Raw genomic sequence first — 19519 nt, 5'->3', positions numbered from 1 at the left:
TTCGAGAATGGAGCCCAAGCCCTAGCAGGCAAGCGTCCGAGTTCCAAGGTGTCCCAGGGCCATTTTAGTGGACCAGGCCCAAAACCGAAGAGCCGTCCGCCATTTTAAGAGTCATGTGGCAGCCGCCTATCGCTGCACTGCAAGAGTGGGAGCAACTCAACAACATGGTGAGCGAGACGCTGTAGCCGCAAGAGCGGGCGCAACTCAGCTGGATGGCCGCCACCTGGGGAGGCCCGTTCACGCCGCCTCCCCCACGCCCCCCCCCGGGCCGCCCCACGCCAATTTTCGGAGCAGCATTGTAGGATACCAAAACCAGTGCGGCAGTTTACTGGACATCACCTGGGTGCCATCAACATCTCAGCGCGTTCTGCTGCCTTGGGACTATTCGCACAACAAACCGCTACTGACGAGGCCTCCCTCCGCACCACCCGGGACGCCCCACGCTGTTTTTCTTTGCTGCATTGTAGGATCCCAAAAACCAGTGCGGCACCCAGGCGACATCACCTGGGTGCCGTCCAGAACTCAGCACGTTGTGCTGCCTTGGGACTATTCGCACAAAAGACAGCTTCTGACAATTGTTGCTTTTTTTGGTGAAAAATGTTTAAATGTTTTTACAGTTTTTGTTCCGTTCATTATATTTAAAAGTTAATAAAGTTTTATAATCTTACTTTGTTGGAGTGTTATATATTTTTTTAAAAACGGGTGAATGGGGCCTTGAATCGGGTTATTGTCATGTGTGGGCTTTGCAAGTGTACTGCTACAGGATCGGACATTTCAAACTCAAATGCACGTTCTTTTTCTTACCTTTCCGAAGCATGGAGCGCAATAGCAGGCAGAGAAAGGGTGATGCAAGTGTTGAACACTGCCTAGCCTGGAAGTTGCTGGCATTCCCCCCCCCCCCGCCCGCTCCTGAAAGAGGACACACACTCACCGCCGCCCCGAGTACTTCACAGATCTTTAAAAGACCATGCGCTTGTTTATGAGGCTTAAATGGTTTATCACCCCTTCTAGAACCCCTGCATCGACCCTCTGACGTTTCCTGGACGAATTACCACGTAACACAATACCAAGCCCTGTCAGCTGAAACCCCCGAGGAATCATGGGGCATATTATCAAGGGGGTTTATCTCCGCTTTTTTGGCTTTAAAAGCCAAGAAAGCGGAGACAAAATTATCTCCCTATTACCAAGCTGTCGCTAACACCAGTTAGTGACAGCTAAAAGGAGATAGCGACCATCATGGGCCCCGCTTTGCATGTCAGTGATAGTGCCCTGAGCAGTTCTTAGCCATGTTATCCAATGGGAGGTGGATAACATGGCTAAGAGCATTTGCTCGATAATACATGAATATCGCTGACTTTTCTGCGATATTCATGCATTGCGGCCGTTTTTTATCGCATTTGCGATAAACCTTGCTAATAGCAAGGTTTATCTGCGATAAAAATCGCCGATGTGCGGCGATAATTTTTGTCTCTAAACAAGTTAGAGACAAAAATTATCGCTAGTTGTTGGTAATATGCCCCCGGGTTTTTGCTTGCAGAAATCGGGAGGCGGGAGACTAGCACTGAAATCAGTAGTCTCACGCCTGAATCGGGAGGGTTAGCATGTCTGGATTCTCTACAGCTGGGGCCATAAACTACATCCGCAGGGGTAGGTGATAGCCTGAGACCAGCCTGGCATCTAAAATGGCTGCCGTGCACGACAAAATTGTGGCATTGGAAAAAAGGCAAGATGGCGCAGACAATGTTTATCAATAAGGATTCATTTATAACAAAATATTTTATCGCAGTGACAAATTGGCGGTCAACACTTCCTGATTTCCATCGAATCGAACGTTAACAGACGTCACGCAGCAAAAAAAATAAAAAGCTCACGCACAGCCGCTGGAAGAGATGTATCAACATATATGAGCCTCCTCAGCCACCCTCAGAAAACATAAGGGATCAGGATACGTCTCCCGCACCCCCTTATACCTAGTAATTTAATTAAAACGAAGCACAAAATGGCGAATTCCCGTTTCGCTACCAGTTTGCGGCCCAGTTCGCGGCCCGTGAAGCGCTTCTACCGTGAAAAATCATTTTTTTTTTATTTTCCCCACGGGACCCTTTAATAACCCCAACAACATTCCTAGGGGGTCAAGAGGGGTATACCTTGCCCCCTTTCATTAAATTCCCCCTTCGTTTTTCACCTCTTCTTCTCTCTCGATCCTACCGAGAGATAAGATGGCGGCCGCTCCGGACTGTTTAGAATGTTGACAGACACCGGAGAGCCAATCAGCTTTCTGCGCTCAAAGTTCCGTTTCGCGAAAAGTAAGCGAACCGGAGCGCAGCCTGGAGCGCTGTTACAGATATATATCTTGTTTTAAACGTTAATTTCTCAAAAACTACTGGACCACATATATTGAGACCTAGCATAGGCACATCGGGCTAACAGTCCCTACAATTTTGCCAAGTTTCGTGCAAATCCATTCAGCCGTTCGAGCTAAAAGTGAGTCCAACCGTCCTATGGAAATTAACATGGGAAAAACGCGTTTTGGGACCCCCTTTTTTCTCGGCCCCCCCTTGACAAAACCCCCCCAAATTTTCAAGGGCTGCTCAGAAACAAAATGTGCCATTTTCCTGAAAATTTCAGCCGATTCCGTCCACAAACGCCAAAGTTATTAGACATAGAATTTTCAAAAATCCCATAGGGAATAAATCCTAACTATATATACCTACTGGCGATAGCCAGTAGGTAATATATATATATATATATATATATATATATATATATATATATATATATATATATATATATATATATATAGAGAGAGAGAGAGAGAGAGAGAGAGAGAGATATATATATATATATATATATATATATATATATATATATATGTATGTATGTATGTATGTATGTATGTATGTATATATATATATATATATATATGTATGTATATGTATATATATATATATATAGATACACCAACCTCCGTTCTCCTATCGCAATCGCCTTTATTCTCGATCGCGCTGGAAACAGACACGGACCAAACGTGAGATGCTGGTTTTCAGAGTTTATTCAGCTGTCGCCATAACGTTTCGGCACAAAGCCTTGATCACATATATAGATATATATATATATATAGTCAGATGGTGTGGCCTGTTATCGTTGCTGCAAAAGCGAACGGTTTGTTTCCTGTGTTTTGAGGTGTCTGACACACCTGTAAACAGGCCCACAATCCGCAAGGTAGCGGCGTTCCTGTTGTCAGAAATCTTGGGACAGAAGCTTGGAGCTTATTAAAGGGATGCCCGCCGGCTGTGACATTGAGCAGTAACCGAGCTGCGATGGAAGAGGCTGCTTTGAGAGGCCCGCCTGAACTTGGGAATTGAACTATGAAAACAGCTAGGATTTGCTGTAGGAATCTTTCCAAAGCACTTCGTGACTCCAAATATCTAAATCAAAGCTGACCGGAGACTGCAGGAAAACGTGGTGGTAGTGTAACTCACCTTTGGAAACTGTGCTCGAGGTATGGAACTTTTCCTTTTGATGCAAGTTTGCACTCGCGCACAGTGTAAATGGGGAAGTTGTACCGAAATCGACATGGGAAACCAGCAAAAGAATGAGGACAGTCGTAAAGCATTGTGGGGGATGCAGTCCCTTAAACACTGAGAAGAGCTTTTTGAAATCTACAACGATGGAATACATGAATATGAAGCCAATTGGAGGTTAACTGCTTTAACCTTTATTGAAAATTGTACATTTCCTCGTTGCACTAAAGAGACTGAATAACACTCTATTTAAAATGAAGAAATGCAAATCGACTGGTCCTTTAAATGACTGGATTAATGTCCCTTTTCCATGTCTAATAGTTACGTATTTGAAATCTAAACGAACCCACCGCAAACAGCAGTCAGTGGCATATGATTAAGAGTCATGGGACTCGAAACGCGTAATGCCTGAATCGGCTTTCATTCATGGAATAAAGACCTTTTTGAAGTCAGATGGTGTGGCCTGTTATCGTTGCTGCAAAAGCGAACGGTTTGTTTCATATATATATATATATATATATATATATATATATATATATCGGTTGCTGCTCGAACATTCACCTTCTATTCCTCAAGAAAAGACGAGCGTGGACCCGATGTTATAGCGCAATTTTTATTTTATTTCAGCCACCACTGCTTCTGTCATTACGCGCTTCGGGCGATCCCGCCCTTGATCACATGATATATATATATATATATATATTCACTGAAAAAACATAGGTTTCAGCCACGCTATAGTTAGGAATTAGCATTTAAAAAACCTTAGAAATTCACTGAAAAAAACATAGGTTTCACCCATGTTATAGTTAGCTGGACATTTCTCTCATACAAAACCATTGAAAATTCCCCCGTTATAGTTAGTTCAGCTAACTATAACTCGCGCACCCGCAATGCACTGCTGATGACGTCACATATTACATCACTCATGACATGGTCAGAGACATCACTCATGACATCTCAATTGGCATCACTGATGACAACCACAAATACACACACCTACTTCCTACCATTCTTGCCTAAGCTTATCAATTATTCTTCTTTAATTCAAATTCAAAGTGCAGGCCCTTTATTCAGCCTTCTTGGTAACTACTACCCATGAATAGCAGTGGGTAATTTGCACACTTCTATCCTTTCTTGCGTCTTTTCTACCACACACTGCGGCAGGTTTACAAGACCCTTGCGCCACTTCTGCATCATTTTTCCCAAGACCTTGTAAATCTGCCCAACTGTGTGTACTTTATGCACTAGCTTTCTTCCTTAGTTGTTGTACTAGTTTCTCTTGCTCCCATTGCACAATCCAACACCCTATCTGTGAAATGACCTGGAAATCCAAAGATCCACTTCACTGACAATGCAGTGGGTAGTTTTCATCTCTCCAACCTTTCTTATTTTTCAAATTTTTCATCTTCCACTCAATCTACACATCATCCACACATACACACATCTAATTGCTGCATTCCTTAGCTGTGATTATCAACTATTCTTCTATTTTATATTCATATTCAAAGTGCAAGCCCTTTATCAAGCCTTTTTGTTGTAACTACTGTTCCAGGAATTCTGCTCATACACAGAACTGTGCATAAAGACTTAGGACCTCAGTCAATTACGGTGTACCAAAACCCACCTTACTACACAAACCCCCTACCAAACTAGCAATCAGTGACTCATTGGTTCTTCGCCCTCGAGCAAAAACACCAATGACCAGTCAACCCACAACATCCGACATAGATTACATGAAGTAAAGTGGATAACAAAAACACTCTTTCAATATACTCTTACACCAGTCAAAAACAAGATGTAAATAAAGACATGTGCAACTTTTAAATGTTTACTTCTAATGCCATAATCTCATCCACAGTACCTTAGTAAATACAACCAAACATATTATCAGAAACAAGGTTGTCAGCATTGTTACTATTCTATGAAATACAAACGGGAAAAGCATCCTATAATGCTAGAGGTAAACACATTTAAAATATACCTACATTTCACCCTCCCTACCTAGCAGATTAGGTTATAACTACTGAAAGTCTCATAGGATTACATGGGCAGACCCATACATCTGGTACTCAGCAGTAGTGGATCCCATTCAGTGCTCCACAAACTATCAAGATACGAATGTTCTTCAACTGTGTGTAACTTTGCCTCCACAATGGATTATGAAACGCGCAAGTATCAGAGGTGGCCACAGCTCCATATGTATTATGGCTCAAACGTGCGAGGATCATTCTGAATAACAGACACAGTATTCAAGATAACCTTGATGTTCCGTGCTCTCACTATACACACAAAACTAGAGAGGCAGTTTACAAATCTAGCATACCAAATTATTCTCATATAAAGCAAAATACTCAGCCTTCTCTAAACAATATCACAAGTACGTGTCGTGTGCAAAGGAGAGCGGGAAAGCAAAAATAGCGTGTAAGCTTCTAATAAACCCATACTAATTTAACAGGGTGTGAGTGAAACGCTCAGCCCCACGGCACCCTTTCTTGATCAAAGCAGGTGATATAAACGTGGGCGAATTAGGAACGCAGAGTCCAAGCCTAAAAAGCAGAGTCAAGTTCACATTTCCAAAAAAAAGTTATTCGCTCTTTGATAGAAAGCAGTAACTAAATAATAAAGAATACGTAGAAAAATCAAAGAGCCTTACTCCAACAGCGTATAAGCACAGTATGTAGCAACAGCCTCCAACAGGAAGTCATTGTTCTCATCTGAAAACATCCAATTCAATAGTAGGAACGAACATACATGTTCCTCAACAACCGGAGCCTCTATCACCATCGGAGCAAAACTCGGGTCATCTTCAATGTAACTGCGTGCCAAGAACTTAAGTGCCACTGCAAAAACATTCCAACGTCTCATTATTCCATGTGTCGCTGCTAAAGCCATAATCCCGCAGCCAGAACAGAGCAAGTCATGAACCACTAAGGGGCTCATCAACTGGTCATAATCCGCGTTGGGAGACACCGTACTGCAGAGACACAAATCCAGGGCCCAGTTGAAATCGCAGCTCAGGCAATTGAACACAGTTTGAATGCATGTGAAAAAGGAGAATCATAACGATAATCCATAAACTGCACTCAACGTTGCAAGAGGCAGCGCTCCATAGTAACTAAGCATTCAGTTGCGGAGCAACAACCGGCGAGACATATTATCGTCTGCTGCAGGATGTGCATCTATATTTATGTAACCAAATTAATAAAAGCACACCGGCAACTAATGTGAGTATTAAGCGCAATCCACCAAAGATGCTGGAAAAATCGAATTAAAAATCCCAAAAAGACACCAAATATATATATATATATATATATATATATATATATATATATATATATATATATATATATATATATATATATATATATATCCATACCACGCCCCTCTCCAAAAGAAAAGAACGAGCCACACCTGTAGCAGGTCAGAGACACGCTTTATTAAGCATTCCGGGCATGACGCGTTTCGACGTGTAGACTTTCTCAAATGCCCATATCCATCAGAAGTGCTTGCATAACTCCACCTTTAACCCAGCTTGCCTCATTACGATTGGCTGAAACCTGCTGGCCGGCGCTAGGGAGCATCAAACAAACTCGGACCTCCGAGTCTTGCAGCAGGCAGTCTTGTTACGTCAGTACTCCCCCCAGTGGGCGGTGACTGCCTATCACTCCACTAGCGCTGAGGTCTTGGTGGCAAAAGCGGCTGTCCTGTAACAATCACCCACCCGCAGGGCACATCTGTAACCTAGGAGCGACACATCAGTGTGAGACGCTCCCTCGTGTATTCACGATCCAGTCCATTGGCAGGTCACAGCAGCGCGATGCGGTGGTTCGGCAGCATCCCCAGGCGATGAGGTAAACCAAAACTCATGTTTGTTTGCCACTGCTTGCTCCGAACAACTTGGTTGGGTGGGGGGCTCAGTGTGCTGTGGCCGCACACAATATCTCCATACCACGCCCCTCTCCAAAAGAAAAGAACGAGCCACACCTGTAGCAGGTCAGAAACACGCTTTATTAAGCATTCCGGGCATGACGCGTTTCGTCGTGTAGACTTTCTCAAATGCCCATATCCATCAGAAGTGCTTGCATAACTCCACCTTTAACCCAGCTTGCCTCATTACGATTGGCTGAAACCTGCTGGCCGGCGCTAGGGAGCATCAAACAAACTCGGACCTCCGAGTCTTGCAGCAGGCAGTCTTGTTACGTCAGTACTCCCCCCAGTGGGCGGTGACTGCCTATCACTCCACTAGCGCTGAGGTCTTGGTGGCAAAAGCGGCTATATAAATATATATATATATACATCTATAAATCTCTTCTCACTTGGAAAGGAATTGGATCGCACAACAGAACCTTCTTTTTTGCAATATTTGCTTTTATTTTCAGAAGAAACTCCCAAACGCTTCAAACACCGACGCGTTTCGATCTCCCACTGAGATCTTGTTCACGGTGTCGCCCTTCTCATCTCAATAGGTTATAAAGCATTTGTTTGTCTTAATGCCCTCCCCCTTCCCTCCAGGCAAGGCATTCTGGTCATTGTGGTGCTATTAACAAAAACAGTGAGTATTTACAAGTGGTGAATTATTCAACCTAATTTGCATTTAAAAAACAAAATTGTATACTGTTGTGAAACATTAATTGTAAAGTAACAAATTTATGCTCTAATGTTGATTTCACATTAATTTAAACATATACTTTGCTGACTTAGCTCAAATTATTTTTTGGCAAGTTTATATATATATATTACCTACTGGCGATTGCCAGTAGGTAGATATAGTTAGGACTTAGTTTCCTTAGGAAATCACCAACATTATATTTGAAATAACTTTGGCGACGGTCAACGAATCTTCGTGAAATTCTTCAAGAAAATGGCCTGCTCCGCTCCGCTCCTTCCCTGAATGTTTGGGGGTGATTAGTCAAGCGGGGGCCGAGAAAAAAGGGGGGTCCCAAAACTTGTTTTCCCCAAGCAATTTTCCATAGGACCTTTAAGACGGGCTACAGCCCGAACTGCTGAGCAGGATTACACCAAATTTGGCAAAAAGGTAGAGTTCGGTTCACAGATTACGCTTTTTGTTAAATGGTGTAAATCCGTTCAGTAGTTCCTTAGAAAATGAAAAGTAAAATCATAGATATATCTATAGACGAAGTACTGTACGCGTACCGTCCGAGGACAGTACGCGTACCATTACGAGCACGAGCTGCATGCTAATTGGCTGAAAACTGTGTGTCAACACTCCAAACCAGGAAGTGTTGGCAGCCATCTTGTATCTCGGTAGAACTGAGGCACAAGAAAAGTGATAAACAAGTGCGCAAAAGACGCAAAGGGGGCAGGGTAGAAAGACCCTGACCCCCTAGGCCTGCTTAAAAATCGCGGGATACGCGTAGGGTACGCGTACCCAGCCGACCCCAAAAAAGCAATTAAGGCACCACTCTGCAAACGCGCCAGGGGGCGGGTTTGCAGAGGGGATTGTAGATAAAGGTCTAAAGCTAAGTCAGTCAAACTATTGACTGAAGCGATTCTAGGTCTGAAAAAAATTATTATGTATGCCACACCACTTGATTATCCAAAATTATACCCCATAAACCAAATGTGTAAAACCAAGATATTCAAAATTCATATCATTTTATTTAGTAATAGTATTTTCAATATTTTGTTTGTTTTTAAATCTAAATTACATAGTGTATATCATGATTGAAGATATAAAGCATTGATATTCGATCAAACATTAATTGTATAAAAAATAGAAAACAGAACATAGACAGAAATTAATGGAGGCAAAACGGTAGAGTGCGTTTGCAGAGGGGGAAATATTTCACCTTGAATACTGGGGGTCCCTGGGGACCAAGTAGCCCACCAGGAACCTCCAGTATGCGCCAGGAGGCTGCCTTGCAGAGATGTGTAAAGTGGCCACGCCCCTTTTTACACCTCTCTGCAACGCATACCCCTGGCGCATACTGGAAGTTCCTGGTGGGCTAGTTGGCCCCCAGGGACCCCCAGTATTCAAGGGGAATTAGTTCCCTCTCTGCAAACGCTCCAGGGGGCTGTGTTGCAGAGAGGTGTAATGAGGCCACGCCCCTTTTTACACCTCTCTGCAAGGCAGCCCCCTGGCGCATACTGGAGGTTCCTGCCCCCCTAGGCCTGCTCAGGGGGTCCCACAAAGACCCCTAAGGCCCCAATTTTTTTTTATTTTTTGTTTATCCGCGGGATACGCGTAGGGTATGGTACCCTGCCGACCCCCCCCAAAAAAATTAAGGAACCGCTCTGCAAACGCGCCCCCCCTGGCGCGTTTGCAGAGAGGGAAATAATTCCCCTTGACTACTGGGAGTCCCTGGGGGCCAAGTAGCACACCAGTAACCTCCAGTATGCGCCCGGGGGCTGCCTTGCAGGGACGTGTAAAGAGGACAAGCCCCTTTTTACACCTCTCTGCAAGAGCCCTTCAGTCCAGAGGTCCCCTAAGGGCCAACTAGCCCACCAGGTACCTCCAGTAAGCGCCACAGAGCTGGGTTGCAGAGTGTTGTAAAAAGAGGGCGTTGCCTCTTAACACCTCTCTGCAACGCAGCTCCCTGGCGCATACTGGAGGTACCTGGTGGGCTAATTGGCCCACAGGGGACCTCAGGATTGAAGAGGAATGAATTCCCCAACTTAAAATGCACCACAGGGCGTGTTTGCACACATGTCACCTCAGGCCCCGCCCCTTCCTTCACTATTCAGCAAAATATTCCTCTAAAATGAGGCGAACTACGAATTCCAATTTACTTACCTGTTATCAGGGGAGACCTTGGTGCTGCATCTTTCAGACCACTACTGATCCTGAAAAGTAATTCTAACCATACTTACAGTAACTTGAATTTCCTTCCGTAGGCTAACATTGACTGGTTTCACTTAGAAATTCTTCTAAGTGTGGAGTGTTGGAACTTTAAAAAATTCCTCTAAAATCAGCCGAACTAGGAATTCCGATTTACTCAACTGCTATCAAGAGAGACCTCAGTGCTGCATCTTTCAGCCCAGTACTGATCCTGAAAATTAATTTTAACCGTACTTACCAGTAACTTGAATTACCTTCCATAGGCTAACATTAACTGGTTTCATTTGGAAATTCTTCTAAGTGTGGAGTTTTGGAACTTTAAAAAATGTCTCTAACATCAGCCGAACTACAAATTCTGATTTACTTACCTGTTATCAGGAGAGACCTCAGTGCTAGATCTTTGAGCCCAGTACTGATCCTGAAAAGCAATTCTAAAATTACTTACCAGTAACTTGAATTTCCTTCCATAGGAATCCATTGTCTGGTTTTCACCAGAAAAGTTTCTTAGGGGTCCATTAGGATGGCGGGCGGAAAAAGTCCGCCCGCCACCCTAACGGAGATCGGGACCGCCCGTCTAAAGGGCGGTGGTCCCGACATTGGCATTAGGATGCGCCCGCCATGGTGGCGGGCGCATTCCTCAATTTAACATTGTGGCGGGCGGTGCTCACTGCACCGCCCGCCACAATGTTATAAACAAATGCTATAAACAAATGCACACCCCCCTTTGGCCGTCACTCTGGGGGCCCACAGGGGCCCCCAGAGTGAACACTGCATGCCTTTCCGTGGCGGCATTGCCGCCACGGAAAGGCATCGAAAAATGCCTATTCTAATATGGCTGGCGGTGTCTGATAGACACCGCCACCATGTTATCCCTTTTCCGCCCCGGCCGCAAGGCGACCGGGGCGGAAAACAGGCTGGCAGTGTTTCCCACCGCTGCGGTCCCCTCCGCCATCGTAATATGGCGGGGTGAATGCAGGGAAGGATGTTGGGCGGATTGCCTCCGCCAGGGTGGCGGTGGCCACCGCTATCCTGGCGGAGGCATTCCGCCCGACATTCTAATGGGCCCCTAAGTGTCTATTTTCACAAACTAAAAATATTCCTTAAAATTCGCCTGTATGACTTAAACACATTCTTTCAACTGTTTACAGGAGATGCACCAGTGCTGGAACCAGGATCCACCACTGAGTAAGAAAAAGTAATGATAACACTACTTACCTGCTAAGTGAATTTTCTACCATAGGATAACATTGGTGATTCTATGTGAAGAAATTTCAAAGTGTCAACTTTTAAAATACAATAATATTCCTTAAAAATCACTACTGCAACAAAAACACTTTTACTCAACCGTTTACAGGAGATGTCCAAGAACTGAATCTAGGATTCAGTCCTGTGGTTAGAAAAGTAATCCATAAAGTAAATAATTGCATTTAACTAGAAAACACATTGAGGTCAATGTTGCATTGTGTTTGAAATTGTGTTGCCCGTTGCAACAACTTTAACTACTGTACTTAAAAGTCTATTGCCTATTTGCAAAGTATTTAAACTAAAGTAATTCATTCTGAGAAAGTTTATTTTTTAATGTAATGTATAATGTAATTACAATGTAATTTATAAAATAAAATATCTAAAAATGGTTTAAAAAATGTAGTAAATTAGTATCAAAATAAAATTTTACAATAATACATTTAAAAATGGTCATTTACAAAACCTTCAAAGTTCACTGAAAAAAAACAAAGGTTTCAGGCCTGATATAATTAGGAATTAGCATTTAAAAAACCTTTGAAATTCACTGAAAAAAACGTAGGTTTCAGGCCTGATATAGTCAGGAATTAGCATTTAAAAAACCTTTGAAATTCACTGAAAAACCATAGGTTTCAGGCCTAATTAAGGGCCTCATTACGATTGCGGTGAATCCGCATACTCCGGGCTGGCGGAAGCCACCGCCGGCCCGGAGTATGCGGATTCACCGCGGCGGACACACAAATGACCCCCAGCCCGATTAGGATGGCCGGGGGGTCATTTTTACGCCCTCCGCTTTTCCGCCGCGGTCGCCTTCCAACCGCGGCGGAAAAGCTCTAACATGGCTGGCGGTGTCTATCAGACACCGCCAGCCATATTAGGATGGTGTGACAGACATGCTTTTCCGCGGCAGCTTTTCCGCCGTGGAAAAGCATACAGACTTTTACTTCGGGGGCCCGTTGCAGGCCCCCTGGGTGAAGGGGGTGTGGGGGGTGCACATGGGGGGTACCTATGGTACCCCCCTGCATTTGCGTGCACAAAGCAGCAGGCACTGCGCGGTGCCTGCCGCTTTGTGCATGCAAATGCGATGCATGCATTTTCAGCCTTGCAGCGGGTGCAGCTTGAAGCTGCACCCGCCGCAATGTCAAAGATAGAGGATGTGACCGCCAGGGTGGCGGTCACATCCTAATCTGCATGGAGGGACCGCCGCTGCCCCTGCGGACGGTCCCTCCTACTCTGGGGTGGCGGACAGATGCAGTTCTGTCCGCCATCCTAATGAGGGCCATAGTTAGGAATTAGCATTTAAAAAACCTTAGAAATTCACTGAAAAAACGTAGGTTTTAGGGGTGTTATAGTTAGCTGGACATTTCACTCGTACAAAACCATTGAAATTCTTCCGATATAGTTAGTTGTACTAACAAAGGGGCCGATCAGGATTGCGGTTTTTCCGCATCCTCGGGGCCGGCGGAAGCCACCGCCGGCCCCGAGGATGCGGAAAAACCGCAGCGGACTGACCAAGGACCCACCGCCACATTAGGATGGCTGGTGGGTCCTGGTTTCCGTCCGCAGCTTTTCCGCCGCGGTTGGCTTACAACCGCGGCGGAAAAGCTCTAATATGGTGACGGTGTCTCTCAGACACCGTCCACCATATTAGGATGGGCAGTGAATTATGCTTTTCCGCGGCGCGTTTCCCGCCGTGGAAAAGCATACGGAACTTCACTGCGGGGGCCCGTTGCGGGCCCCCTAGGTGAAGGGGGGGTGGGGGGTGCACATGGGGGGTACCTATGGTACCCCCCTGCATTTGCATGCAGAAAGCGGCAGGCACCGCACGGTGCCTGCCTCTTTCTGCATGCAAAAGCAATGCGTGCATTTTTAACATTGCCGCGGGTGCAGCTTGAAGCTGCACCCGCCGCAATGTTAAAAATAGAGGATGTGACCGCCAGGGTGGCGGTCACATCCTAATTGCACAGGAGGGAACTCCGCATGCCATGCGGAGGTTCCCTCCTGCTCTGGGGTCGCGGACGGACGCAAGTCCGTCCGCGATCCTGATCGGCCCCTATATCTTGCGCGCGCGCAATCCACTGCTGATGATGTCACATATTCATGACATGGTCAGTGACATCACTGATGACATCTCAGAGGGAGCTGAATTGACTTCTGACTGCACCAACTGTTTGACAATACATTGCTTCTGTGTTTTATATGTGGCTGTGTTGATTGTGTGAGATACTGTTGTTTGTGGAGGGTTGGTAAAGAAAATTCTTGAGGGGCGGTTTCTATGTTTCAGATGCTGGTCGGTCCTGTTTAGGTCTCGACTGGCGTACACTGCGCAGCAGTGTTGCGCCGCTCGAGAAATTTTGTTTTCCAATACTGGGGTTGAACCCGCCTCTCTCTTCCATTGGCTAGCTCCATAAATGGAGGCTAGCCATTGGAAGAGAGATGTGGCAATCATTCTAGGAGCAGATTCGTGGGCGTTTCTGTGTTTTTTAAGCCCCGCCCCCTTTGTTTCGTCATTCAGAGGTGGGCCATTGTGGGTGTTTGCTTTTTTTTTTCCAGGGCTGTTTTTTCGTCAGTCTGTGCCAGCTCCGCCGCTCGCTCGCAGCCTCCTCCCTGTGCTCCCACGGGTGCTTCTTATTACTCAAAATGTTGTAATTTCTGATATTGATCCATTTCCATGCACTTTGTTTGCTCGGTTTTACTCGCGAGAAATTATCATATATTTTGGTCCTTGAATGTCACTCATCATAAGTAGACTGCAAGCATGGAAATGTCACACGTAAGCAATCTGAAAACTTGGCACCTAAGTAAAATAGACTAAAATGATGTTTCTTAATGTGTGGGTTGAGGGACTTGGTTGTAATGTACTTCTCATACGTAAAATAGTCACTCGTGACAAATAGTCCACTGTATGTAGAATTATTTTTGGTCCGATAACAATGACGTAGAACCACGCAAAAAAAAGTTTAAACTTGAGAGTAAGTCGGTGAGGTCAGCGCTGTATTTAAACGCATACTGCGATAAATTGGACCACTAGAACCGTTCGAAGATGGCGCTCGCTGCTCTGCTTCTCTACGAACGCCGGTAAAAGGACCCATTTCAAGAGGGACGTTTATCAGATGAACGGACGCAAATCCCTGCTCAGGCATCGGCCCGCCCCCTTCAGCTAGTAGATCTGCTGATTGGTATATGGCCGGCTTTCCTGATGCATGGCGATCTATTATTTGTCACAATTCTTGGAGTTCAACGTGACGTTTCTTCCAATTGGTGGAATCGGCTTGTGAAATAAACACGGACGGTTTCGGTTGGCGGATCCGCGCCCGAGTTGACTACAGCTAGTATCTGCTGCAGGGAAGCGTTTGTGGCAAATTGCCCGCCGTGGCGGCACAGAAACCAGAAGTTAGCAGGTCAAGACCGGAAGTATGGTTAACTAAGGGCACCTGGGGTGCTAAAAGTGGCCGGTGAGGACGTAAAAAAGTTGGATTGGGGACCTTTTATGGTGCAAGTGCCTTTAGAGAATGATCTCTCAGCAGTTGGTACACGAATCAGTCAGCGCAGGACGAGAATATCGGGTCCCTTCATGGAAAAGGGAATAAGCTACCTTCCAAAGCGAGAGGGAGGGGTGGTTAACGGAGGCACTAGAAAGACTTCACACGCGCTGAGCGCAGTATGTGGTGTAGGTTGTAGTCCAATTGAGTAACTCCGGGACCTAAGGGGCGGGCGAGCGGTTAATACGGGCGCGTACTGAAGGGACTCGAGCATATCTGGCAAGTAGACCCATGTCCTGTCTCACACGTTTCACAGTATTGGCTTTTTGCTCCTCTTCATACTGGCACACCAGACAGTGGTTTATAGTGCTACGAGTGAGTCCCAGAAAAAACATAATGTGGGATACGAACAGAGCTGTGAAATTCTCTAGGTTCATGCTGGGGTTGCCTTCATTACACGAACTTTAACACTTTTATAACATTGCATGTTTAAAGCATGCCTTACGTGTAATCCGGAGTACGTAAATATGTATGTCAAGTGCATGTCCCACTATACACTGTCACACACATGGCTACTATGCCTTGTATATAATGCTACAACATTATTCCCGTATTTAAATTTCATTATTTGTGTATATACCTTTAGTCACGTTTGTAAAAACACACACTAAGAGTGATTACTACACACAAACTCGCAGACAAATATAGGCAGCTGTGGGTTACTCTAGGTATAACATGCAGCATGTCTTTACAAAAGTATCTGTTTGCAATATTTCATGAAAGTGCACATTATATATCTGATATATGTATGTGATATTATTATTATTATTATTATTATTATTATTATTATTTGCTGTTTTATAACGCGCTCCAGAGTATCCTGGCGCTAAAAAAGAAAACAAGCAAGTGGCCGGCTAAAGGAACAAGCATTTGCAATGCAATAGGTCTCGCATTAGGAAAGTTTGAGCTATTGGTCTTGTAAATGACAATTTTTTTTATTTCATGTGTTGATTTTGAAAATAGCTAAATTAATAGCTTTGTCATTTACAATGCCAATAGTTATAACTTTCGCAAATGTGACACCTATAGCATTTGTAATGCAACATGTTTTGTATTTACGTGACTTAGCGGTATTAATATTACAAATTACAATGGCTTTTAATTTTTTTAAATAATTAATACTTAAATAAAAGATTTTAATTTATAATGGCAATAGCTTAAACTTTTGTAAATAACTTTTGTGAAGATTATGTTCAGTGTATTTTATTGTGACGAAAATCCAAGAACAGTAGTGAAATATTAACATCTTTTTTGTGACATTTGTAATAAAGTTTGAAACATTGAGACAACATATTTGAACCAGTTGTTGTTGAATGGTTGCACAGATTGATGCTGGGGTGGAAATGTACTATAAAAACACGCTCAGAGCATGCCATAATATAACACACTTTGTGATGTGCTGTAGTGTAGGTGTACTGCGTGTCTGCTTGCGGTTGCATGTGTGTGTTGCAGCATAGATAAACAGCAACCGTTGCTGTTTATCTATGGAATCATATGTCTGTATTTTGTGTTTTCTCTGTTTGTGTCTCCGTTTGTTGTCTGTGCGTGAGTGCTTTTGTGCACGTTATGTCAATTGTTACATGTATCTGTCTGTCTTTGCTTTATTTTTTTTATATCTGTACATGTCTGAATTAGCTCATATGTGCGTGAGTGCTTGTGCGGTCATATATGTAACAGTAATGAATGTAACTGCATGAACGTGTGGGTTTGTGCTTGTGTGTGTGCGTATTGGGGTAACTGTGCATGGTGTGAGTTGCATGTTAGCATCTGTATGACTGTATGTATTTATAATTGCCTGTGTGTGACAAGTCATTGTGTGTGCATGCATTTTACCTGTCTGTGTGTGTCGGTGGATTTGTCGTGGGCGCTGTTTTTATTTTATTTTATAGTCTCAAGCAGTACTGGCTCGAGGGGACTGCTATTTGCTAGTCCTGTAAGCTGAGCAGAAAGGGTGCAGTTTAGGCATGCAGGGTCAATTAGTTCGACTGAAGGAAACCCAGCCTACAGCTCCCACAATGCAACTTGTTGTTACATGAAAATATTGCCCAGGAGCATTGCGTGTCGGTGATATGGAGTCTTCTAGTGTTCTTTCATGATGTAAGGGTTCAGCCTGTGAAAACTAGTTGCACTGTACCCTCATTGAAACTTTGCTTGCGCCTGCCTCAGACACCATTGTAAATATTCAGCAGATTTTTTTGTAGAAACGCACCTTTTGTCAATATCTTCTCTTCTCCACACCATAAATGAAAGTTTGCCTGTTACCTTTAGAACAAAGGGAAACTACTCCTGCAGTACACGTATTTTCTCGGGAACAGATTCTCTTTTTTTTATAGTCTTACATTAAGAACCTCGCATAAATATACAATAATATAATATCAAAAAACAAAATCAATGTAACTAATCTGATTTACTTCAAAATTCCAAAGCTTCAGAAACGACCCTAAGCAAATATAGAACAACTCAACAGCATATTTTATTTCATAAACCGGAGAAATGGAGTTCGTGTCAGTTCCATTAATTTTTGCAGAAACGCCTAAATAAAGGTGACAGGTTCACTTTACATGCACATTGTCTCGGGACACTCCGAGCACGCAAGCAAAAACTGGTACACCGAGGAGCAATTTATCAGTGATCGCTTGATGCTCAGCTTAAAAATATATATATTGTTCAGTGGTTGTAATGGAATGCCTGGACCTGGCTCAACAGCCCATTAGCAGCACACAAGCAAACTCACCGCCGCAGCCCGGCTTCAACAGGAAGCCAGGCAACCTTTGTTGGGACGGGGGCGGGGCCGGACACGCGACCGGAGCTTCCCAGGAGGCAGGCTGCAGTGGCTGGCGCATGGCTCCGGTGCAGAGAGAGGAGAGCCCTGCGTGCAGCCGGCGTCCGCCCGGGAAGCCAAGGAGCGGAGTGCCGGTGTCCCTGTGCTTGTATTACGTCGGAGTGAGCAGCCCCGTAGCGGGACGAGTAGAAGTCCGGGTGAGTTGTGCTCCATGCTTGCGTGTCTGTGTGTATGCAGGGGGGAGGGGGGAGGGGGAGCGTGCGTGTGCGTGTGCGTGTGCGCGTGTGTGTGTGTGTGCGTGCATGCAGAGGGGTGGGGGCTGGCTGTGTGTGAGCAGGGGCTGTGAGTTGATCTGCGCAAGCGCGGCTTAGACGCGCGCTCCCGCGGTCAAAACTGAGACTGCAAAAGCGCTCGTCTGAGTCGTGTCCACTCTCCTAAATACGGGCCACATTAGGTCTGTAGCAGACACTCTCAATGCTCACGCATTGAGAGTACGTCTGCTCGACCTAAAAATGACACAAATAGGCTGTTCTAAAAAGATGAGTTTTTAGTGCTTTCTTAAATGAAACAAAATTTTCAGTCGATCTCAGGGAGAGGGGAAGGGTGTTCCAAGTCCTAGCTGCGACAACAGCGAGCGAGTAGCCTCCTAGTCGTACTCGCTGAAAGCGGGGCACACTCAAGAGATTACAGCCAGCTGAACGTAGCGGCCGTGTGGGGACATAGCGGCTGAATCTTTTTCTTAGATAGGATGGTCCCATGTCATGGACTGCCTTAAATGCTAAAGTAAGGATTTTAAAAGTTATCCTTTGAGCGATCGGCAGCCAATGAAGTTCCTTTAGGTGTGATCGCATGCTTTCTCTGCTTGGAATGTTATACAGCAGCCGTTCTGTCGCATTTTGGATAATCTGCAGTCGGGCAACTAAGAAAGCTGGAGTGCCGCTAAAAAGAGAGTTGGCATAGTCGAGCCTAGATAAAATTAAAGCTCTAGCAACCGACTCTCTAGCTGATGATGCCAGGTACGGGAAGAACTTTCTCATGGCTTTTAGAGAGCCGACGCACACAGCAGTAAGTTTTTTTATGTGTGCCTCGAATCTCAGATCCTCTCCGAACCAGGCTCCCAAATTCTTGGCAGCGATAGTAACTGAGCCTGGCTGGGGGAAATCAGACGGCCACAAGAGTTCTCTGAAGTTGGATGGGAATTGTCCATACAGCAAAATTTCTGTCTTGTCTTCGTTGCACTTCTGCTGTGCAGCTGCTAACCAGTTAAACACAGCGGAAAGGCACGAACGGACAACCTCTGTGTTAGTTGCTGCATCCTTCCAGGTAAATAAAAGCTGCGTATCATCTGCGTACGCTATGATGTTTGCTCCCATTTGTTCAGCCAGCACAATAAGGGGGGTAAGATAAACATTAAAAAGCAGGGGACTCAATGTGGAGCCTTGAGGAACCCCGGTAGTGAGGGGCCTGACCGAGGATGAAAAAGGTGGGATCCAGACCTGCTGAGACCTGTCGATAAAAAAGATTCTACCCATTTCAGTGCTGAGCCCACCACACCAATCTCCGCTAGGCGGGTTAGAAGGAGTGAATGAGGGACAGTATCGAACGCGGCAGAGAGGTCTAATAAAATCAG

The sequence above is a fragment of the Lissotriton vulgaris genome, chromosome 1_1 (assembly GCF_964263255.1).
Source record: "Lissotriton vulgaris chromosome 1_1, aLisVul1.2, whole genome shotgun sequence".
Lineage (NCBI taxonomy): Eukaryota > Metazoa > Chordata > Amphibia > Caudata > Salamandridae > Lissotriton > Lissotriton vulgaris.
Note: the sequence above shows the minus strand (reverse complement) of the source record.